This window comes from Staurois parvus, unplaced genomic scaffold (genome assembly GCF_062004578.1).
Source record: "Staurois parvus isolate SC_StPar_1 unplaced genomic scaffold, SC_StPar_1.0 ptg000471l, whole genome shotgun sequence".
In the NCBI taxonomy this organism is placed as follows: Eukaryota; Metazoa; Chordata; class Amphibia; order Anura; family Ranidae; genus Staurois; species Staurois parvus.
Genome location: NW_028318267.1, coordinates 1,410,648 through 1,436,034, shown reverse-complemented (window position 1 = coordinate 1,436,034; position 25,387 = coordinate 1,410,648).

Genomic DNA, 25,387 nt, shown 5'->3' with positions numbered 1-25,387 from the left:
CGTCCGATTTTAGGCGTTGCATGGGAGACACCAGATGGAACGATGCGGCCTTATGTCACCAGTTCCGCATCGGGCTGTCTGAGTCTCTCAAAGACGAACTAGCACGAGTAGGTCTACCTGACTCCCTGGAAAAACTGATTGAGTTGGCCATTCAAATTGACCGTAGACTAAGGGAACGTCGGCTGGAAAGGAGCAGCCAGGGTCAAAGGGTGGCATGGATTCCATCCAGAGATACAGCTCCAGCCCCATCCGCGAAGCACGGAAACAGGGGACAACCCGGAACCCATGCAGCTGGGATTGGCCCGTTCCCACTTATCGGTCGAGGAACGTCAGAGGAGACTATCACAGAACCTATGTCTGTACTGCGGGGAAGCTGGTCATCAGGTGCGCTCCTGTCCTGCTAAAATGAGTAAGTCCACGCCCGTTTCTTTTACTTTACCTGCAGGAAGGGATGATCAGTCGAGTTACCTGGCCATTCCTGTGTCATTACAGCTCCCCGGAGGAACATTGTCGGTGACCGCAATCGTTGACTCAGGAGCCTGTAGTTGCTTCATCGATCTGACTTTTGCCCACCGGTAAAAAATCCCTCTCCAGACCAAAGAAAGGGGGTTCAACATCTTCTTGGCAGATGGGTCCCGTATAAAATCAGGGGTGGTGGACCAGGAGACACCACCCATTTTCACCACAATGGCAGACCATCACCAGGAGTTCCTCCGTTTGGATGCCATCGCATCCCCCCTTTTTCCAGTCATTCTGGGGCTCCCTTGGCTGAGGGCCCATAACCCCCAGATTGACTGGGAAAAGGGAACAATTCAATTTCGCTCACCCTATTGTTTGAGTCACTGCCACGTCACAGGATCCGTGGTTCCCCGGTTCCTCCTGTGCTTGGATGGCGACACCGATCTATCCCAGGTTATTCCTCCGGCCTACCATGACTTCTTAGACGTCTTTAGTAAGCGAGGAGCTGATGTTCTCCCTCCGCACCGTTCCTACGACTGCCCCATAGACCTCCTACCCGGATCTGAAATCTCATTCGGCCGTATCTTTTCCTTGTCCGAAACAGAATCGGGAGTACTGAGGGAATACATTGACGAAAACCTTCGGAAGGGATTTATTCGTCCATCCACATCCCCAGCCGGGGCCGGGTTATTCTTCGTAGAGAAGAAGGACAAATCGTTACGGCCCTGCATAGACTACCGTGACCTGAATAAAATAACGGTAAAGAATCGTTATCCCTTACCCCTAGTCCCCGAGCTCCTCCAGAGATTGAGATCGGCAACGATATTTACTAAATTAGACCTGCGGGGGGCCTATAACCTTGTCCGTATCAGGGAGGGGGATGAGTGGAAGACGGCGTTCCGTATGAGATTCGGTCACTACGAGTATTTGGTGATGTCGTTCGGGCTCTGTAATGCTCCGGCGACCTTTCAGCACTTTATCAACGATGTTTTTCGTGACTTTCTCGATATTTTCGTGGTGGTTTATTTGGATGACATCCTAATTTTTTCCCCCTCACTGGAGGTTCATCGGGGTCACGTGATACGGGTATTAGAACGGTTGCGTCAACACGGGCTATACGCAAAGGCAGAAAAGTGCTGTTTCGAACAGCACGAAATCACGTTCTTGGGACTGGTTCTCTCTTCCGCGGGGGTCGCGATGGATCCCCAGAAAGTCACGGTGATCTTAGATTGGCCAATACCCGCCGATAAAAAGGGGGTACAGCGTTTCATCGGTTTTTCCAACTTTTACAGGAAGTTTATTAGGAACTTCTCCGGTCTGGTCTCCCCGATCACGCAACTGACGAAACAAGGGGTCCGCTTTAAGTGGACTCCCGAAGCGCAGACAGCATTCGAAAAGCTCAAAGAATTGTTCACCTCTGCTCCCATTCTCTGCCATCCAGACGCTTCTCTCCCATATGTTTTGGAAGTGGACGCCTCCGAAAATGCGGTAGGAGCGGTTTTGTCCCAAAGGAATGGTACCAAGGAACTACTGCACCCTGTGGCGTTCTTCTCCAGGAAGTTGACACCGGCGGAGCGTAACTACGACATTGGAGATCGGGAGCTCCTGGCCATTAAAACTGCTCTTGAAGAATGGAGGTATTTACTGGAAGGAGCCACACACCCAATCCTAATATTCACAGATCACAAAAACCTTGAATATTTAAGAACGGCAAAACGACTGAGACCTCGCCAAGCGAGATGGGCTCTTTTCTTCTCTCGATTCTCATTCCATATAACGTACCGACCCGGTACTAAGAACACTAAACCAGATGCTCTGTCCCGCATGTTTGAGGACCCCGATGACGCTGTGGTACCTGACACCATCTTACCTTCTGGGAGTTTCCTCGCTCTACAAACGGAACTTCGCTCCCGGCTTCTCGATGCTTCTGTAGGACTACCAGTTCCGTCTGGGTCACCCCTCCAGAGCCATGGTGGGCTATTTTGGAAGGAAGACCGGATCATGGTCCCAGAAGAAGTGCGAACCTTGGTCCTAGGGCACTGCCACGACCATCCAATGGCGGGCCACTTCGGGGTAACGAAAACTCTGGATCTACTACGGCGCTCGTTCTGGTGGCCAGACATGATCAAGGATTGTGAGCATTACGTCCGAACTTGTCCCACCTGTCAAAGGAACAAGCCCTCCAGGAGCAGGGCATGGGGATTGTTACGTCCATTACCCATACCCAAGCGGGCCTGGAAAATGATAGCCATGGATTTCGTGGTCGAACTTCCACCATCCCAGGGCTACACTGCAATAATGGTGATCGTCGACCGCTTCTCAAAGATGGCACATTTCGTGCCCCTGGAGAAGACCCCATCAGCACCGGAAACGGCACGGATCTTCATCAAGGAAGTGGTTAGGCTTCATGGTGTTCCCGAAGATATAGTGTCAGATCGGGGGGTCCAATTCACCTCCAGGTTCTGGAACGCCTTATGTAAATCGCTGGGAATCAAGCTGTCGCTTTCATCCGCCTACCATCCACAGACCAACGGCCAAACTGAGAGGACAAACCAGACGCTGGAACAGTACTTACGGTGCTACACATCCTACCTTCAGGATGACTGGCTGTCGTTGCTGCCTTCCGTGGAATTCTCATACAACTCGAGTCACTCAGCCACGGGTCAATCCCCGTTCTTTTCCAATTATGGGTATCATCCCACATTCCTCCCTGATCTGATGCCTGAGAATCCGGTACCGGCATCTCAAGACATCTTGAACTTCTTTTCTGTCAATAACAAGACAATTCAGGAAGCCATCGCTAAAGCCCAAGAGGACAGTAAAAGGGCATTCGACAGAAAGAGAAGAGGAGAATTACTGCTTCAACCAGGGGATCAGGTTTGGCTAGCAACAACCAACTTGAAGATGCTGTGTCCTTCAAGGAAGCTGGGACCCAAGTACATTGGCCCATTTCCGGTAAAACGAGTAGTTAACGAGGTGGCCTACGAACTCGAGCTTCCGCAGACCTTCAAGATACATCCTGTGTTCCATGTATCTCTCCTGAAGCCATCCAGACCGGATCCCTTCCCGGACCGTGAATCCAGACCTCCCGAGGCAGTCACCATAGGTGACCAGGAGGAATATGAAGTGGAGACTATCCTCAGTTGCCGACGGAGGGGGGGCCAGACACAGTTCCTGATAAAATGGAAGGGGTATGGTCCTGAGGAGAACTCATGGGAACCCGCCCAGAACGTCCACGCGCCCAGGCTCATCCGGGAATTTTGTCGTGCTCACCCGCGGTGGAGAGATCAGTGGGGCTCCCGGAGGGTGCCCATTGGGGGGGGGGCAATGTCAGGGATCGCGGCTCCGTGCTCCGTTTTTGGAAAATGAAGAAAAAAAAACATTTTTTCTTTTCTTTTTTATATTTCAAAGCCTTGTGAGAAAAAATGAGATCTGCAAAATACTCACTATGCCTCTTTTTAAATTCCTTGGGGTGTCTATTTTCCAAAAAGGGGTCATTTTGGGGGGTTTGGTGCTATTCTGGCATTTCAGGGCCTTCAAAACTGTGATAGGTAGTGAGGAAGTGAAATGGGGAAGTTACGCACCTTCAGGCTTTCAAAGTGGTCATTGGATTTCAGGCTTTGTCATTTTCCAGAAACTTGTAGAAAAAAAATAAATCTTCCATGGACTCAATATGGCTCTCAGCAGATAGCTTAGGGTGTCTACTTTATGAAAAGGGGTCATTTGGGGGTGTTTGTACTGTCCTGGTATTTTAGCACCTGTCAGGGATCGCGGCTCCGTGCTCCTCGATCGCGGCTCTGTCCCCCGCGCATGCGCATTGGCGGCAGATCGTGCCGGGACACAGGCACTAGGTCCCGGCGAGCCGCGGCTGACAGGACGCCGCGCATGCGCAGTAGGTGCCGGGGGCGCGCCTGAGGCGCCCAATGACAGCCGGGGGCTTGTCCTAGCCGGCCAATGACAGTGCAGGGCGCACTATTTAAAGATGCCCTGCACTGTCACAGATTGCCGCAAGGTCTTCCTGTGATCCCGAGTTCCTGCACCTGTCTAGTGACCCTGATTGACCCTGACTACGCTGCCTGCCCCTGTGATTGACCCGGATTGCCCTGACTATTCTGCCTGCTCCTGTGATTGACCCGGATTGTCCTGACTACTCTGCCTGCTCCTGCATTTGACCCGGATTGCCCTGACCATTCTACGGATTGACTTCCCTGCTGACCCTGCGTGTGACCCGACTACTCTTCGCCTACCGATTCTGTACCCCGCTTACCCTCACGGGCCCACGATCCGTTACTACCCTGCTGGGGCCGCCATCCTCTTCATATCTGGCTCTCCCGGTACCTGTCCCCAAAGGTCTCCTCAGCCACTGGTGGGCCTGCTCGGAGGTCGTGACCTGGCCCGGGACTGTTTCAAGTCCATCCCCACCATCAGGGGCTCTGGTGAAAGCACAGCCCGGGCTTAGGCCCCACGCTCTGAGTAGGTCTGTCAGTTGGCAGCCTGAGGCACCACCTGGCGGATCATAACAGCACCTCAAGAAATGTGATGAGCAGTCAGAAAGTAAAAGCTGTGTAAATTCCATTATCTATACCATAGTTTGTAGACGCTATAACTGTCACACAAAGCAATCAATATACAATTATTGGGATTTTTTTAACCAAAAACATGTAGTAGAATACATTTTGGCCTAAATTTATGACGAAATTTTAGGTTTTTTTTATATTTTTTATGATAGAAATGAGAAAATATTGTTTTAAAAAAAAAAAATTCTCAAACGTTTGTTTATAGCGCCAAAAATAAAAAGCGCTTTTTGATAGCCGAAAGTAAAAAATATAGTTTTTCTTCAAAATGTTTCTTTTTTTTATTGTTTATAGCGCGAAAAATAAAAAGTGCATAGGTGATCAAATACCAGCAAAAGAAAGCTCTATTTGTGTGAAAAAAGGACGTAAATTTCGTTTGGGTACAGCATTGCATGACAGCGCAATTATCGGTTGAAGTAGTGCAGCGCTGAGTAGCAAAAAGAGGCCTGGTCATGAAGGGGGGTAAATCCTCTAGAGGGCAAGTGTTTAACTGAGCAACAAAGCAAGCGGGGAGTGTTTAGGTTTGGACTGTACTAACTAGCACCAACAGGAGAGGGAACATAGCAAAGGCACAAAATTAAACAGACTGCTGTGGCAGCACACTCCCCACCTGGTGTCAGTAGATGCCACTATCAATTAAGATGCAATACCAATAATGAAGTCCATGCCTTGTAATAAAGCTGACCTCTGGACCTGAAATACATAAAAGTAAGAACATGCAGCATACTGTATATAAACATTTTCATAGGGGAGGGGTGAAGTCTCAATTATTATTTTTATTATACAGGATTTATTAAGCGCCAACAGTTTGCGCAGCGCTTTACAATATAAGGGAGACAGTACAATTACAATACATTTCAGTACAGAAGGAATATGAGGGCCCTGCTCGTGGAGCTTACAATCTAAAGGAAGGGGGAGATGATACAAAAGGTGATAGCTGCGGGGGATGATCTGGTGGAGGTGATTCAAGTACAGTTCTTAGGTGGAGGTTGGGTAGGCTTCCTTGAATAAGTGAGTTTTCAAAGATCGCCTAAAGGTAGACAGGGTGGGGGCTGACCGGACATACTATGGTAGGGAGTTCCAGAGGATGGGGGAGGCTCTGGAGAAGTCCTGGAGGCGAGCGTGGGAGGAGGTGATGAGGGAGCTAGAGAGGAAGATATCTTGGGAGGAGCGGAGTGGGCGATATCTGCGGATGAGGTTGGCAATGTAGCTAGGGGCAGTGTTGTGGATGGCTTCGTAAGCTGTGGTTAGTATTTTGAATTTTATACGTTGGGTTAGTGGAAGCCAGTGAAGGGATTGGCAGAGAGGGGCAGCAGTCGCTGATCGGTTGGTAAGGTGTATGAGTCTAGCAGCAGAATTCATAATAGACTGAAGGGGGGATAACCTGTGTAACGATAGACCAGTGAGGAGGGAGTTGCAGTAATCAAGGCGGGATATAACCAAGGTGTGGATAAGTTGTTTTGTGGTGTCACTGGTTAGGAAGGGGCGGATTTTGGAAATGTTCCGGAGGTTGAGGCGGCAGGATTTAGCCAGTGATTGGATGTGGGGCCCAAAGGAGAGGTCAGAGTCTAGTCAAGGTGCTAGGCGTACCTTGGCATAAGGGGAAGGACCAGTGGTTGTGCTGTTGATCTTAATGGTAAAGTCTTAAGTGGGGGGGTCGGGGAGGAGGAAATATTACAACCTCGGTTTTGGAAAGATTGAGTTTAATCTTTCAGATGAGTCTGAGATAAAGTTGGCACATCCTGGGACAGTCTATGAAGACACCAGGCCACTTCTAAAGATCCCCTGTGGGTGGATGTAGAATATTTCAACCACAGCACCATCCGCCTGGAGTTTGCATGTTCTCCCTGTGCTTGCGTGTGTTTCCTCCGGGTACTCCGGTTTCCTCCCACACGCCAAAGGCATGCTGGTAGATTAATTGGATCCGGTGTAAATTGGCCCTAGTATGTATATGAATGAATGTAAGTTAGGGACCTTAGATTGTGCACTCCTTGAGGGTTAGGGACTGATGTGAATGCACAATATATATGTAAAGCGGTGCATAAATTGACAGAGCTATATAAGTGCCTGTAATAAATAGTCTCTTTAGTTGGTTGAAGGAACTTCTTGACATATCCATTTTTAAGAGGCTCCACTTCCAGATTGGGAGGAAAAGGACCTTGCACGGTGACTGGTGAAGACAATTCTAATGAGCTTCTTAGGCCCCCTGGTGTGCTACCTGAGCTGTCAGTCATGTTAACTTGGGTCTTGATGGACAGTTCTGCAGCTGAATTAGAGTTTAGGTCAAGGCTACATCGCAGGAATGTAGGCTCAAAGTCTTTGGAGCTCTTGGGATATTTTTGGGATCGTTAACATTTTTCATTCAGGTCGCTGGCTGAATGAAAAACAAAAGAGAACAGATTCTTCCATCTACACAAATGAGGTGGATATAGGAGCGTCTTACCCTACTGTGACATAATATTCTGACAGTAGGATTCTGTCAGAATACACTCATTAGTGGATACAGCTGCTGATACACAAAGGTTTTCCAAATCCCTTTCCAATCCCCTTATCACTCTTCCCAATTTACAGGTGATGTTGGATCATTTCTTAGCCATCTCGGGACTCCATATTAACCTGTCCAAAACTATGACGTTGAATATCACTCTCCCTGATGACTTGGTCACGCACCTATAGACACAATTCCCTACTGTTAGGCACCCCATTCCATAGATTACTTGGGGATTAAATTTACATCTTACGCCACATTTTTCTCGGCCAACTACTATCCTCTGGTATGCTCTCTGACCTCTCTTCTTCACTCCCAGCAATTCCCTTCCCTCTCTTAGATATGCAGGATCTATGCAGTCAAAATTACAATTCTGCCCAAAGTCCTTAATTTCTTCTGGACCTTGCCTATCCACGTTCCCTCTTTCTTTTTGTCTCTTGCAGGCCAGAATCCTCTGGTTTATCTGGGCCAACAAATATCTGAGAGCACGTTCCCTTAAAGGGCCAGAACGAATGAAGTGGCTACTAAGGATCGGCAGTGGATAAGCCCAATCTGGTTTCATCCCTAAGCGTGTATGACCTATCTATTAGGTCAGGGAAGAAGGTGAGTGCATGGTGCACCTAGCTGGTGATGGGAACTACCACAGCATAGTCGGCACGGTGGAGCAATGCATATATGTTCACCATAACTCGGAGTCACATATAATTTGTCTAATGTGAGAGGATACTGTGACACGTTTCATTTTTGGTTATATAAAACAGTGTTGCACTGTGGTATGTTTTTGTTTTATTTTGCACGGATCTGGAGTTTAAAGAAGCATAATACGTGGAAGGAACACGTCACGGATCAGGAATTTGGAGACACGTTTCCTTATAAAGTGTGCTTTTGGCCTATTATAATTTATAGGTCAATGGTCAAAGTGAACAGGGAGTGGGGTCATAAGTCAAGCACGGTGTTGATTATGGCTTGATGATAACGCAACATATACTAGATTGGACATTTATTATCTGTTACATTTTATTTGGACTGTCACTTTATGTTTCCAAAGCACAAAATTTTTGAAAGTCTGGGAACTGTGGATAGGTTCATCCTTCCCATCCTTGCCCCTGACTAGTCCTGGTCGACTATAACCCTAGCTCTTACATTTCCCACATCTGTGGCACTTGCCCTTTCCTGGTTCTCCTCCCTCCTTCTCTCTCTTTCTTTTTCTTCTTGGTTTGCTCTCTCTCTTTTTCTTTTTCAATATGGAGTTTAGTTCTCTGTCCTCTAGGGAATGATGCAGTGTAATTTGTGATATTTATTTCTTTACCTGGCCCTTCCTGGACCTGGTAATGGTTCATTGTTTTGATACTCATTTACGTATATACTCTACCTTATGAACCTATTTGATGTTGCCCTTGCATGGGCAAAACTTGGCTTGTTATAACCTCTCAAAATTTCAATAAAAACATTGAAACAGAAAAGTTTTAACAGAAGTCAATAAGACAACTGACTTCTGTTGAACACGGTTAGCCATAGGGAATAATCTGTTTTGTTTTCATTCGGTAAGTAAATTGTTTTGTCATAATCATTATTGTTAGAATTATTTGTTTTCAGAATTTTTGTATATTTGGATTCAATTTGTACATTCGTTGTTCAGAACACGTCGAATTTTGAAGTTTCTGTCATTCCTTTGTTATTTCAGAAGATTAGATATATACCTGCTAGTCCAACCCACAAAGAAAAATGGAATGAGCCGATTGGATGATATTGATTGCAGTCGCGTGCATCCGAAAGTAATGAATGGAACTAAATTAATTTCAGATTCATTTGTTATGTTGTAATTCAGAGATTCTGATAGATCCACCTCCATCCAACCCAAACACAATAAGTAGGAATCATCTTAGTTCACGTTTATACCTTAATGTATTTATTGCATTATGTTTCCATTTCATATGTAGTACATTTTTTATAATAATGAAAAATGTAATGCAAAAAGAATTAGCTTGTTATACAAGAGTCAAAAACTACCACGCCACTCTCATCAAAATAAAACAAACACATCCAAATTAATTTGTTTTCATTCCCTATGATGTTAACCTCCCTAGCGGTCTGATTATGTGCTTAAAGCGGTACATTTTTTATGCATGGAAATATGTTGATTTTTTATTGTAGGTATGTAATTTTTAGGAATAATTCACTGAAATCTGTCCGAACTAGAGTCTAATATACATCCCGGGTATGATAAAACTTGAAACACGAAATCATAAATTATAATTTAATAAATAATCATAAAAAATAATAATAATATAATAATAATAATAATAAATTTATTTCAATAATATAATCCAACCAAAAACACTGAAATTTTAAATACAGCGCCAAGTTCGTACATCACTGAGCAAAGTCGCAAAATCATTTTCAGTGTCTGATGATGAATTTCCCCACAAATCATTATCACTCAATTCTGCAAGTAGTTCTGATTTACTATCGCTGTTCTCTAGCTGGTCTAAAATTGATTTTGACCTAAAAGGGACGCTTTTTGGACGCCATGGACGTTTCTCAGTTTCCAGGCAGAAAGAACAGTAAAATGCAGGCAGGGCACAGGACAAAGCACTCGGGACAAAATGTATATGAAATGGTTTGATACATTAATGTTTAACTATGTGATTTTAGTGGATTTATTGAATGTCACTTTTTGACATTTTCAAATTTCCCGCTGTTCCATCCCCCGTACGTCCTGACGCTCGCAGGGGATGGAACCCAGATGACAGATGCTGGCATCCGCTGGATTACATTGCCGGGGACACTGCAGGAGGGACATCACGGGCGTGAAGGACAAGGTAAGGGAAGAAAAGATCCCGGAGCAGCGCTGCAAGGTATTCCCGAGTGTAGCTCGGGGTTACCGCTTGTGGTACTGAAACTTTACCCAGAGCTACACTCGGAAATACCACCAGGGGGGTTAAGTTGAATTAATTTCCCCATTCCCAAATTACTTTGCTTTTTGGGCCGCATACATACAAATCAAATGAATGGTGTCTCAAGTTCAACCCCAATAAAAAAAGATTATTACAATATTCACGCTGCACTCACTGGAATAAAAATCAAACGGTTCCAAATCAATTTGGATCATTCTTTATAGCGTTACATTATTTGGGATGCATCAAACATGTAATCTGAATGAGACAAATTAATTAGTTGTCTTGTTATAATTTGTTTTGGATTCGCTGAAATTCATTACTATTGTGATTCGGATATACAGTTGTGTTCAAAATAATAACAGTCAGACATCACTAACCTGGTCAGTCACTGTTTTTGGTAGAAATGATATTTCTACATGGCAGATAATTTACTAGCAGGTGTAGTAGAGTAGTAGAAATCCAACAGACCCAACAGTCATGACATGCATGCTGCTGATTCTGTGTAATCGAATCACTAATTGAAAGGGGCACGTTCAAAATAATAGCAGTGTGGAGTTCTATTAGTGAGGTCATTCATTCTTTGAAAAACAGGTGGCAATTATTGCCCTTATTTAAGGAAGGAAGGCAGCAAATGTTGTACATGCTGGTTACAGTGCATTTCTCTCTGAAATTCTGAGGAAAATGGGTCGTTCCAGACATTGTTCAGAAGAACAGCGTACCTTGATTAAAAAGTTGATTGGAGAGGGGAAAACATATAAAGAAGTGCAGAAAATGACAGGCTGCTCAGCTAAAATGATCGCAAATGCTTTAAAATGGCAACCAAAACCTGAAGGACGTGGAAGAAAGCGAAAAACTACCATTCGAATGGATAGAAGAATAGCCAAAATGGCAAGGACTCAGCCAACAATCAGCTCCAGGAAGATCAAAGAAGGTCTAAAGTTACCTGTGAGTAATGTTACAATTAGAAGATGCCTATGTGAAGCCAAGCTATCTGCAAAAAGCCCCCACAAAGTCCCACTGTTGAAAAAAAGACGCGCTGAAGAGGTTACAATTTGCCAAAGAGCACATTGACTGGCCTAAAGAGAAATGGCGCAACATTTTGTGGACTGATGAAAGTAAGATTGTTCTTTTTGGGTCTAGTGGCCAGAGACAGTTTGTCAGGCGACCCCCAAACACTGAATTCAAGCCACAGTACACTGTGAAGACAGTGAAGCATGGTTGTGCAAGCATCATGTTATGGGGATTTTTCTCATACTACGGTGATGGGCCTATTTATCACATACCAGGGATTATGGATCAGTTTGAATACATCAGAATACTTGAAGAGGTCATGCTGCCTTATGCTGAAGAGGAAATGCCCTTGAAATGGGTGTTCCAACAAGACAACGACCCCAAACACACCAGTAAACGTGCAACATCTTGGTTCCAGACCAACAAGATTGACGTTATGGAGTGGCCAGCCCAATTTCTGGATCTTAATCCAATAGAAACCTTGTGGGGCGACATAAAAAATGCAGTTTCTGAGGCAAAACCAAGAAATAGAGAACTGTGGAATGTAGTCCAATCATCCTGGGCTGGAACACCTGTTCACAGGTGCCAGAAGTTGGTTGACTCCATGCAACACAGATGTACAGCAGTTCTCAGAAACAGTGCTTATACAATGAAATATACATTAAGTGACTCAAAGGAAAGCAAAATCTACAAACAGTTTTCAGTTTATATAGTGAATGTTTGAGTTTGTAAAGAAGAATACAAACACTATTATTTTTTTGAACAGTCTAATATTCACTTTTCTTCAATTTTTTTAGAGGAACAACACAAATTTGATATATTTTTCTTCATGTTTTGATTTGGAATAGAATGTGCAGTGTTCCCAATGCATTTGTGTGTATGGAAATAAAGGCTATTAGAAGGATTTTGAGCTTTATTCACTTTTACCAGCAGACTGCTTTTATTTTGAACACAACTGTATCTGCAAATTTGGTCTGACTTTTGATTCGTAATAAAATGAATTGCACATGTCTAGTTAGCCACACATTGATCAAAATTCTGCTGGTAACTGCTAAATTAGCTGAATTTGATCTATCTATGGCCACCTGTAGGGTCGCTAGTTACACAGCCATAGACACAATATTAGATTCTTGGTGATCTATTGAAGGTTCAGTCCTACTGCTGTCAGAAGTTGGAGTTGTTGTTTCACTGACACGACTGTAAGATAATTCTCCCCTTTAGACATGATTGCTCACAAGAAGTCCCATAGTTGACCTCCTGGCAGTGGTGTACTTAGGTTTTGTGCTGCCCTAGGCAACACAAAAATTATGCGCCCCCCCAATGAGAGAGCGCAATGAGTGTGTTTGTATATATATGATTTTCTCTCTCTCCCCTCTCTCTCTCCCTCTCCCCTCTCTTTCCTTGCTCTTCTCTCTCTTTTTCTCTCTCGCTTTTCCCCTACTAGCACATATTTCCCCCATTCCTCCTAGCAAATACCACCCCCCTTCCCAAAATCCACAACTAGAAAAAGTGGAGAGGAAAGAGCCGGGAGGAGGTGAGCTGTGTTGTGTTCTCTGGGCTCTCCCTCCTGTCATCCATCCAGCACATGATACACAATCACTGATAGATTGTGTGTGTGTGTGTGTGTGTGTGTGTGTGTAAAGTCCCATACACACACACTGATTACCTCACCTTCTCCAAGGGCTGCTGATCTCTGGGCAGCAGGATATGTGGGCAGGGGATGGTAATCATACTGTGTGTGCAGTCCCATACGATCTATCAGCAATCCTGTCTCATGTACTGGATGGACGACAGGAGGGAGAGCCCAGAGAACACAACACAGCTCACCTCCTCCTGGCTCTTTCCTCTCTGCCACTTCTTCTTTCCCTGCTCCAGGCTTTCCCCTTGTGCCAGCTCTGAGTGAGGGCAGGGGAAGGAGCTCAGCAGAGAGCGGCCACTCAGGGACACCAAGGCACCCCCTCCATCCAGCCATGTCTGTGTCTCCCTCCAGCAGCAGAAAGCTGGCAGGAGGGAGAGGGGGAGACACCTCAAACCGGCTTTCAGCTGCTGGAGGGAGAGATACACAGTACATCCTTCTGCAACTGCTCTCCCCTGACCCACCAATCCTCCTGCTGTCTGGGCCACCTATAGGAGTACTTAGATGGCAGCTCTGCATGGCTCTGTCCACTAGTGCTTACGGGGTCCCTTTTTCCGGGGGGGGGCAGTGCTGCCCCCCTAAAAATTGCCACTCATAGGCAAATGCCTTGTTTGCCTCGCGGTAGATATGCCCCTGCCTCCAGGAGTACTGAAGTATTATTGTTAGGGTTGCCACCTCATCCCTTTAAAAGTGAACACATATTAAAGTGTTACTAAACCCAGGACCCTGCATTCACTATATCTGGTCTCTCACAGTACACAGAACATGGAAATGCAATTATTTTAGTAAATATAAACTGCTAAATACCTTTTTTTCCATTGGCAATTAGAGCAGTCTGGTGACTTCTATCAGCGCCCAGCAGAGCACCACTTGTAAGGGGAGTTTTCATTCTCCCGATTGTCCTATGAGGCTGCATAGCCTCTGACCCTCTGTCTGGACAGCACTGATTGGCCCTGTGCTGATCACATGCACTCTCCCATAGGAAAAAAAAAACTCTCTAACAATACACATGAAACTAAGCGTGTGCAGAGGGTCTCCTAGGGCTCTGTACTATCAGCAGTTGGATTGGGGACAGTAGAAGGGGAGGATCAGAGAAGACAGGATGAAACAGCCTCTTTACACAATGCAGAGGATTAACCCCTTAGGTTCCACAGTGAGTATAACAAGCATGCTTTACTGCAAATACAGACTGATTTTACTTCTAATTTATTGCAGATAAGGCACTGAGTTTAATTACCACCTTAATCAGCCACAGAAACTGTGTAATTAATATGTGTTTGATAGGTGGCAAACTTAATTATTGTTTGTCCCTAGGTTGACTGTATACACACACATACCTCTCCTGCCCACCTCTGTCTGGGACCCCAACCACACTGCTTCTTCCCATTGACCAAACACTGCCCCACTTTCCCCCTGATATCACCTCTCCATTGATTGGCTGACAATGTGGAAAGCTCAGGGGTTGACTGTCCGGATAGGCCGATAAATAGACCTCTGAACCAACAAACAGGGAAAAGAACAAGCTTGCGTACCATGCTACAGTGGTCAGGGGGACCTGATAGGTGATAGAGATTAGACATGTGCAGATGATCCTTTTGTTATTTGGAGAATTGGATGAATTTCCAAATTACAACTTGTCAGGGATCGCGGCTCCGGAGTCCTGTGTCACGACGCCGTCCCCCGCGCATGCGCACTGGCGGCGGATCGCGCCGGGACACGGGCACTAGGTCCCGGCGAGCCGCGGCTGACAGGGAGCCGCGCATGCGCAGTAGAGAGCCGCGGGCGTGCCTCAGGCGTCCAATGACAGCCGGGGGCGCATCCTAGCTAGCCAATGACAGTGCAGGGCGCACTATTTAAAGATGCCCTGCACTGTCACCAATTGCCGCAAGGTCTTCCTGAGTTCCTGCACCCGGTTTGTGACCCTGTTTTTGACCCTGACTACGCTGCCTGCCCCTGTAATTGACCCGGCTTGCCCTGACTATTCTACCCGCTCCTGTGATTGACCCGGCTTGTCCTGACTATTCTGCCCGCGCCTGTGTTTTGACTCGGATAATCCTGACTATTCTACGGACTGATTTACCTGGCTGACCCTGCATGTGACCCGACTACTCCTTGCCCGCCGATTCGGTACCCCGCTTACCCCCACGGGACCACTATCCGTACCACCCTGCTGGGGCCGCCATCCTCTTCATATCTGGCTCTCCCGGTACCTACACACATCCCCGGAGGCCTCCTCAGCCGCTGGTGGGCCCGCTCAGAGGTCGTGACCTGGCCCGGGACTGTTTCAAGTCCATCCCCACCATCAGGGGCCCTGGTGAAGGCACAGCCCGGGCTTAGACCCCACGCTCTGGGTTGGTCTGTCAGTTGGCAGCCGGAAGGCTCCGCCTGGCGGATCATAACAGTACCTTGCGGCCATGACAGAGCCAGGAAGTGGACCGGCGTCCCTAGAGGACATTTGCCAGCACCTGGCAACTTTGACCCAGGCTTTCCAGAACTTCCACAGTCGCTGCGCCCGACTGGAGGACCGCATGGAGACGTTAGCCCCCCAGACTCCCCCTGCTCAGAGTCCTCCATCTGGGGAACCTCCCGCTACCCCGGCATCCGGAGCGGTTGCCACACCCTTAGCTCCTGAGCCCCGCGTTCCCCTGCCGGAACGGTTCCGTGGTGACCGGAGCCGCTTCCGAGCCTTCCGAAACGCTTGCACCCTGTATTTTGACTTGCAGCCCCGCACGTTCTCCACCGAGACCGTCAAGGTGGGGTTTATAGTCTCTCTCCTTCAGGATGAGCCCCAGGATTGGGCTCACCGTCTGATGGAGAGGCGCGACCCCCAGCTTGACTCCATGACCGAGTTCTTTCAGACCATGGCGGTATTGTATGACGACCCTCAGCGGGCTGCCTCCGCAGAGGCTACCCTATACTCTCTGTGGCAAGGCCGCCGGGCAGCCGAAGAATACGCATCCGATTTTAGGCGATGCATGGGAGACACCAGATGGAACGATGCGGCCTTATGTCACCAGTTCCGCATCGGACTGTCTGAATCTCTCAAGGACGAACTTGCACGAGTAGGCCTACCTGACTCCCTGGAAAAACTGATTGAGTTGGCCATCCAGATTGACCGTAGGTTAAGGGAACGTCGGCTGGAAAGGTGCAGCCAGGGTCAAAGGGTGGCATGGATCCCACCAAGAGACACAGCTCCAACCCCAGGGAACCATCCCCGAAGCACGGAATCGGGGGACAACCCGGAACCCATGCAACTGGGACTGGCCCGTTCCCACTTATCGGTCGAGGAACGTCAAAGGAGACGATCGCTGAACCTATGCCTGTACTGCGGGGAAGCTGGTCATCAGGTGCGCTCCTGTCCTGCAAAAATGAGTAAGTCCGCTTCCTTTTCTTTTACCTTACCTGCAGGAAGGGATGATCAGTCAAATTACCTGGCCATACCTGTGTCTTTACAGCTCCCGGGAAGAACACTGTCGGTGACCGCAATCGTTGACTCAGGAGCTTGTAGTTGTTTTATCGACCTGACTTTTGCCCACCGGCAAAAAATACCACTTCAGACCAAAGAAAGGGCGTTCAACATCTTCTTGGAAGACGGGTCCAGTATAAAATCAGGGGTGGTGGACCAGGAGACACCACCCATTTTCACCACAATGGCAGACCATCACCAGGAGTTCCTCCGTTTGGATGCCATCGCATCTCCCCTATTTCCAGTCATTCTGGGGCTCCCTTGGCTGCGGGCCCATAACCCCCAGATTGACTGGGAAAGGGGAACGATTCAATTTAGGTCACCTTACTGTTTGAATCACTGCCACGTCGCAGGATCCGTGGGTCCCCGGTTCCTCCTGTGCGTGGATGGCGATGTCAATCTATCCCAGACTATTCCCCCGGCCTACCATGACTTCTTAGACGTTTTCAGTAAGCGAGGAGCTGACGTTCTTCCCCCGCACCGTTCATACGATTGCCCCATAGACCTCCTACCCGGATCTGAAATCTCATTCGGCCGTATCTTTCCTTTGTCAGAAACGGAATCGGGAGTACTGAGGGAATATATTGACGAGAACCTTAGGAAGGGATTTATTCGTCCATCCACATCCCCAGCCGGGGCCGGGTTGTTCTTCGTAGAGAAGAAGGACAAATCGTTACGGCCCTGCATAGACTACCGTGATCTGAACAAGATAACGGTAAAAAATCGTTATCCCTTACCACTAGTCCCCGAGCTCCTCCAGAGATTAAGATCAGCAATGATATTTACTAAACTAGACCTGCGGGGGGCCTATAACCTTGTCCGTATCAGGGAGGGGGATGAGTGGAAGACGGCCTTCCGTACGAGATTCGGTCACTATGAATATTTAGTGATGCCGTTCGGGCTCTGTAATGCACCGGCAACTTTCCAGCATTTTATTAACGATGTTTTTCGCAATTTCCTCGATGTTTTTGTGGTGGTTTATTTGGATGACATCCTAATTTTCTCCCCTTCACTGGAGGTTCATCGAGGTCACGTATTACGGGTATTAGAACGGTTGCGTCAACACGGGCTATACGCCAAGGCAGAAAAGTGCTGTTTCGAGCAGCGCGAAATCACGTTCTTGGGACTGGTTCTCTCTTCCGCGGGGGTCGCGATGGATCCCCAGAAGGTCACGGCGATCTTAGATTGGCCAATACCCGCCGATAAAAAGGGGGTACAGCGTTTCATCGGCTTTTCTAACTTTTATAGAAAGTTTGTTAGGAACTTCTCCGGTCTTGTCTCCCCGATCACGCAACTGACGAAACAAGGGGTCCGCTTTAAGTGGACTTCCGAAGCTCAGACGGCATTCGAGAAGCTCAAGAAATTGTTCACTTCTGCTCCTATTCTCTGCCACCCGGATTCTTCTCTCCCATATGTCTTGGAAGTGGACGCCTCCAAGAACGCGGTAGGAGCGGTTCTGTCCTAAAGAAATGGAACCAAGGAGCTACTGCACCCCGTGGCGTTCTTCTCCAGGAAGTTGACACCGGCAGAACGTAACTATGATATTGGAGATCGGGAGCTCCTGGCCATCAAATCCGCTCTAGAAGAATGGAGGTACTTACTGGAAGGAGCCACACACCCAATCCTAATATTCACAGATCACAAAAACCTTGAATATTTAAGAACAGCAAAACGACTGAGACCTCGCCAGGCAAGATGGGCTCTTTTCTTCTCGCGATTCACATTCCATATAACGTACCGACCCCGTACTAAGAACACAAAACCAGACGCTCTGTCCCGCATGTTTGAGGACCCCAACGACGCAGTGGTACCTGACACCATCTTACCTTCCGGAAGTTTCCTCGCTCTACAAACGGAACTTCGTTCCAGACTTCTCGACGCTTCTATAGGACTACCAGTTCCGTCTGGGTCACCCCTCCTGAACCACGGTGGGCTGTTTTGGAAGGAAGACCAGATCATGGCCCCAGAAGAAGTGCGAACCTTGGTCCTAGGGCACTGCCACGACCATCAAATGGCAGGTCACTTCGGGGTTGCAAAAACTCTGGAACTACTACGGCGCTCGTTCTGGTGGCAGAACATGAATAAGGACTGCGAGCGTTACGTCCAGACCTGCTCCACCTGTCAAAGGAACAAGCCCTCCAGGAGCCGGGCATGGGGATTGTTATGTCCATTACCAATACCCAAGCGGGCCTGGCAAATGATAGCCATGGATTTTGTGGTCGAACTCCCACCATCCCAAGGCTACACAGCAATAATGGTGGTCGTGGACCGCTTCTCAAAGATGGCACATTTTATACCCCTGGAGAAGACCCCATCGGCACCAGAAACGGCACGAATCTTCATTAAGGAAGTAGTGAGGCTTCATGGGGTTCCCGAAGATATAGTGTCAGATCGGGGAGTCCAATTCACCTCCAGGTTCTGGAACGCCTTGTGTAAAGCACTGGGAATCAAGCTGTCGCTTTCATCCGCCTACCATCCACAGACCAACGGCCAAACCGAGAGGACCAACCAAACGCTGGAACAATACTTACGATGTTACACGTCCTACCTTCAGGATGACTGGCTGACGTTGTTGCCATCCGCAGAATTCTCGTACAACAACTCAAGTCACTCAGCAACGGGGCAATCCCCGTTCTTCTCCAATTACGGGTATCATCCCACGTTTCTCCCTGATCTGATGCCTGAAAATCCGGTACTGGCGTCTCAAGACGTCTTGAACTTCTTTTCTGTCAATAACAAAACAATTCAGGAAGCCATCGCTAAAGCCCAAGAGGACAGTAAGAGGGCGTTCGACAGGAAAAGAAGAGGAGAATTACTGCTTCAACCAGGGGATCAGGTGTGGCTGGCAACGACCAACTTGAAGATGCTGTGTCCTTCAAGGAAGCTGGGACCCAAGTACATTGGCCCATTTCCGGTAAAGCGTGTAGTCAACAAGGTGGCCTACGAACTTGAGCTTCCGCGGACCTTCAAGATACATCCTGTGTTCCATGTATCTCTCCTGAAGCCATCCAGACCGGATTCCTTCCCGGACCGTGAATCCAGACCTCCCAAGGCAGTCACCATAGGTGACCAGGAGGAATACGAAGTGGAGACTATCCTCAGTTGCCGAAAGAGGGGGGGCCAGACACAGTTCCTGATAAAATGGAAGGGTTATGGCCCTGAGGAGAACTCATGGGAACCCGCCCAGAACATCCACGCACCCAGACTCATCCGGGAGTTTTTTCGTGGTCACCCGCGGTGGAGAGATCAGTGGGGCTCCCGGAGGGTGCCCATTGGGGGGGGCAATGTCAGGGATCGCGGCTCCGGAGTCCTGTGTCACGACGCCGTCCCCCGCACATGCGCACTGGCGGCGGATCGCGCCGGGACACGGGCACTAGGTCCCGGCGAGCCGTGGCTGACAGGGAGCCGCGCATGCGCAGTAGAGAGCCGCGGGCGCGCCTCAGGCGTCCAATGACAGCCGGGGGCGCGTCCTAGCTAGCCAATGACAGTGCAGGATGCACTATTTAAAGATGCCCTGCACTGTCACCAATTGCCGCAAGGTCTTCCTGTGATCCTGAGTTCCTGCACCCGGTTTGTGACCCTGTTTTTGACCCTGACTATGCTGCCTGCCCCTGTAATTGACCCGGCTTGCCCTGACTACTCTACCCGCTCCTGTGATTGACCCGGCTTGTCCTGACTATTCTGCCCGCTCCTGTGTTTTGACTCGGATAATCCTGACTATTCTACGGACTGATTTACCTGGCTGATCCTGCATGTGACCCGACTACTCCTTGCCCGCCGATTCGGTACCCTGCTTACCCCCACGGGACCACTATCCGTACCACCCTGCTGGGGCCACCATCCTCTTCATATCTGGCTCTCCCGGTACCTACACACATCCCCGGAGGCCTCCTCAGCCGCTGGTGGGCCCGCTCAGAGGTCGTGACCTGGCCCGGGACTGTTTCAAGTCCATCCCCACCATCAGGGGCCCTGGTGAAGGCACAGCCCGGGCTTAGACCCCACGCTCTGGGTTGGTCTGTCAGTTGGCAGCCGGAAGGCTCCGCCTGGCGGATCATAACACAACTGTAATGAATTTCTACGAGTCTGAAATATAGTTTAACAAAAAAACTAAATTAATTTGTTTTATTTGGAAGTTTGAAGCATCGGAATGAAACAAATGATCTGAATTGATTCAATAAGAGCTGTTGTTGAGGATCAGGGTGACCAGCCTGGTTGTCCTTGACAACCGTAACTCATATGCTGTCAGGGGTAATAAATGAACAAAACAAATGCTGGTTTAAAAAAAAAAAAAAAGAAAGAAAAAAAATGGCGTGGAATCCACGCATTATCCTTACCAGACACCTATCCGTACATGCAACCTGGAGCGCCCTCACCCTCCCCCCGAACCATAACAGGCCATCTGCCCTCAAAATTGAGAGGGTGCTTTAGGATAGGGGGAAACCTGCTAGGGCCTACAGTCTCACATTTAAAAAATGGCACCTTTTTTCACCACACAGACATGGGAAGATCCAGGAAGAACCCTCTGCACACTGCTATATATCCTTTCCAGCAAACTTTGCCATAAACGTATAGATTTTTACTTCACACATATTGCAATACATGCTTAAGCTGGCCAACTGCATCAAAGTAAACCTTTCTGGCCAGTCCTACTCTACCAATGCAAATGCTACTGTAGACACAATGCCAACATGGGGCAAACACACAAAGTGGGGAGAGAGCTACTAGGTTTAGGCCTAGCTACTGACCTGCAAAACAGTAGGGGATCTGAGAAGCATGCTTCACTAAGGCATCCTGCGCTGTTTGGCAGCAGCTTCTGGCCGGTCGGTTTGCCATTAATCTGGATGAGACACTGGGCTCATACCCCATATTCAGGGCTTGGCACTCCTCTGTATCTGTGGGCCTACGACATTAGAGTGGAGTTCATTCCTTATTTCAAGGCCTCTCACACTATCTTTTGGGGCCTCCAACATTAGCGTTTAGTTCATCCCCTATTTCAGGGTCTCGGACGCTGCTGTCTTGGACACTGGTGTTGAGCTAGTTCCCTGTCTCAGACATTGGCTTTGGTACCAAGCTCTCCTCCTCTCTAGAACAGATTATCCAGAGAAACATCCAACCTTTAGAGCACCTCTAGAGGCTACAAACGAAAACTTGACTTTCATCTTCAAGGAATCCCAACAAGTAGCCCAAAGAGGACTCTGTCAGAGCTCCACTAGGGCCTACAGTGCAACCGATGTCACATTTGTAAAATAGCACCTTTGTGCGCCACACAGACACGGGAAGATCCAGGAAGAACCCTCTGCACACTGCTATATATCCTTTCCAGCAAACTTTGCCATAAACATAGAGATTTTTAGTTCACACATATTGCAATACATGTTTAAGCTGGCCAACTGCATCAAAGTAATACCTTCTGGCCAGTCCTACTCTACCAATGCAAATGCTACTGTAGACACAATGCCAACATGGGGCAAAAAGACAAAGTGGGGAGAGAGCTGCTAGGTTTAAACCTGGCTATTGACCTTCAAAGCTGTAGAGGATGTGAGAAGCATGCTTCACTAGGGCATCCCACGCTCTTTGGCTGCAGCTCATGGCCGGTCAGTTTGCCATTAATCTGGACCAGATACTGGGCTCGTACCCCATATTCAGGGCTTGGCACTCCTCTGTCTCTGCGGGGCCTCCGACATTAGAGTGGAGTTTATCCCCTGTTTCAGGGCCTCTCACTCTTGTCTTTTGGAGCCTCCGACATTAGTTCATCCCCTATTTCAGGGCCTCGGACGCTACTGTCTTGGACACTGGTGCTGAGCTGGTTCCCTGTCTCAGACATTGAATTTGGTACCAAGCTCTCCTCCTCTCTATAACAGATTATCCATAGAAACATCCAACCTTTAGAGCACCTCTAGAGGCTACAGGTGAAAGCTTGACTTTCACCTTCAGGAAATCCCAACAAGTAGCCCAAAGAGGACTCTGTCAGAGCTCCACTAGGGCCTACAGTGCAACCGTTGTCACATTTGTAAAATGGCACCTTTGTGTGCCACACAGACACAGGAAGATCCAGGAAGAACCCTCCGCACACTGATATATATCCTTTCTAGCAAACATTGCCATAAAAATAGGGATTTTTAGTTCACACATATTGCAATACATGTTTAAGCTGGCCAACTGCATCAAAGTAATCCCTTCTGGCCAGTCCTACTCTACCAATGCAAATGCTACTGTAGACACAATGCCAACATGGGGCAAACACACAAAGTGGGGAGAGAGCTACTAGGTTTAGGCCTAGCTACTGACCTGCAAAACAGTAGGGGATCTGAGAAGCATGCTTCACTAAGGCATCCTGCACTCTTTGGCAGCAGCTTCTGGCCAGTCGGTTTGCCATTAATCTGGATGAGACACTGGGCTCATATCCCATATTCAGGGCTTGGCACTCCTCTGTATCTGTGGGCCTATGACATTAGAGTGGAGTTCATTCCTTATTTCAAGGCCTTTCACACTTGTCTTTTGGGGCCTCCAACATTAGTTCATCCCCTATTTCAGGGTCTCAGACGCTACTGTCTTGGACACTGACGCTGAGCTAGTTCCCTGTCTCAGACATTGGCTTTAGTACCAAGCTCTCCTCCTCTCTAGAACAGATTATCCAGAGAAACATCCAACCTTTAGAGCACCTCTAGAGGCTACAGCTGAAAGCTTGACTTTCACCTTCAGGAAATCCCAACAAGTAGCCAAAAGACGACTCTGTCAGTGCTCCACTAGGGCCTACAGTGCAACCGTTGTCAAATTTGTAAAATGGCACCTTTGTGCGCCACACAGACACGGGAAGATCCAGGAAGAACCCTCCGCACACTGCTATATATCCTTTCTAGCAAACTTTGCCATAAACAGAGAGATTTTCAGTTCACACATATTGCAATACACGTTTAAGCTGGCCAACTGCATCAAAGTAATCCCTTCTGGCCAGTTCTACTCTACCAATGCAAATTCTACTGTAGACACAATGCCAACATGGGGCAAACACACAAAGTGGGGAGAGAGCTACTAGGTTTAGGCCTAGCTACTGACCTGCAAAACAGTAGGGGATCTGAGAAGCATGCTTCACTAAGGCATCCTGCGCTCTTTGGCAGCAGCTTCTGCCCAGTCGGTTTGCCATTAATCTGGGCAGAAGCTGGGTCTAAGTCTGGTTCCTCAGGGTGCGGGGTCTAAGTCCCAATCTGCTTATTCACCAGGGCCCCTGATGGTGGGGATGGACTTGGAGCAGACTGAGACCAGGTCGCGACCCCTGAGTACGTCCGGCAGTGGTAGAGGGTACCGACAGAGGTGTGCCGGGAATAAAGCCTGATGTGAAGAGGCTGGCAGGCTTGGCAGCAGGGACTGATCAATGCGGGATGGATGGATGGACGGTCAAAGTAAGGTAAGGCATAGTCAGGCAGAGCGGGTCAACAAACTGCGGGAAGCAAGGTACCAGAGGAGCAGACAGAGAATGGTCAGGGTCATGAGTCAGGTTCAGCAACTAACGGGCAGGTAGGTACCAGAGGAGCAGGCAGAAGAGTGGTCAGGTCAAGCCAGGGGTCAAGCAGGAGACAATCAGCAGGGTCAGGATCAAGCAGAGGTCGGCAACAGGAAGCTTCACTAATCAGGTCACAGGAACAGATAACAAGACCAAACGGCAATGCACATACCTTCTGTCCCGTTTAAATAGCGCACCCTGCGCTGTCATCGGTGCAAGGCGCGTGTCCATGATCACGAGTGCGTGGCCGTCGCTGTTGCCGTGATCGCCCAGGTCCTGCTGCCCGCCAGCTAGAGCGTGTCGGTATTCTGCGCATGCGCCGCCCGGCGTATCGCTGCAGAACACTGGATCCCTGACACCTTCACTCAAAAAGCTGAAGTGAGAAGTTGATTGCTTACGATGCACAACTACTCCGGATCCTGTCTGCACCCATTTTAAGTAAATTCCCCTCGAAGTAGTCCAAAGGAGGACTGTCTACAAGCTCTCTTTAGCCCATTGCACAGTAAGTCCATGAACTTTACAAGCTATTTAACCACGGTAACCTACGGAAAAAATCAACAGTAGGGATCGAAAGTTTGGGCACCCCAGCTAAAAATGTGTATTAATGTGCATAAAGAAGGCAAGGAAAGATGGAAAAATCTCCAAAAGGCATCAAATTACAGATTAGACATTCTTATAATATGTAAAGAAAAGTTAGATTTTATTTCCATCATTTACACTTTCAAAATAACAGAAAACAAAAAAATGGCGTCTGCAAAAGTTTGGGCACCCTGCAGAATTTATAGCATGCACTGCCCCCTTTGCAAAGCTGAGACCTGCCAGTGTCATGGATTGTTCTCAATCATCCTCTGGGAAGACCAGGTGATGTCAATCTCAAAGGTTTTAAAGGCCCAGACTCATCTGACCTTGCCCCAATATTCAGCACCATGGGTTCTTCTAAGCCAGTGATGGCGAACCCGTGGCACGCGTGCCACAGCCGACATGCCGAGCCTTATCTGTGGGCACGCCAGGAGAATACCGTATTTTTCGCTCCATAAGACGCACTTTTTTTCCCCCAAAAAAGGGGGGAAAATGTCAGTGCGTCTTATGGAGCGAATATAGAGCGGCCGGTCCGGTATTTCCACCGCCGCCGTGTCAGAATACCGGGCCGGCCGCTCAGCTCTGCAGTGGGACCTCACCTGTCCCTCTATCCAGCGGCGCACTGTCTTCCCGGCTTCTGTAGTGTGCATGACAGCCGGGTCCCAAGTGCGCATGCGCAAGAAGCAGTGCTCTTTGTGAATGGTAAGGCGGTACCTGGGACACATGACAGATCCCAGAAGCCGCCGGACCAATCACAAAGCGCAGCGCTTCTC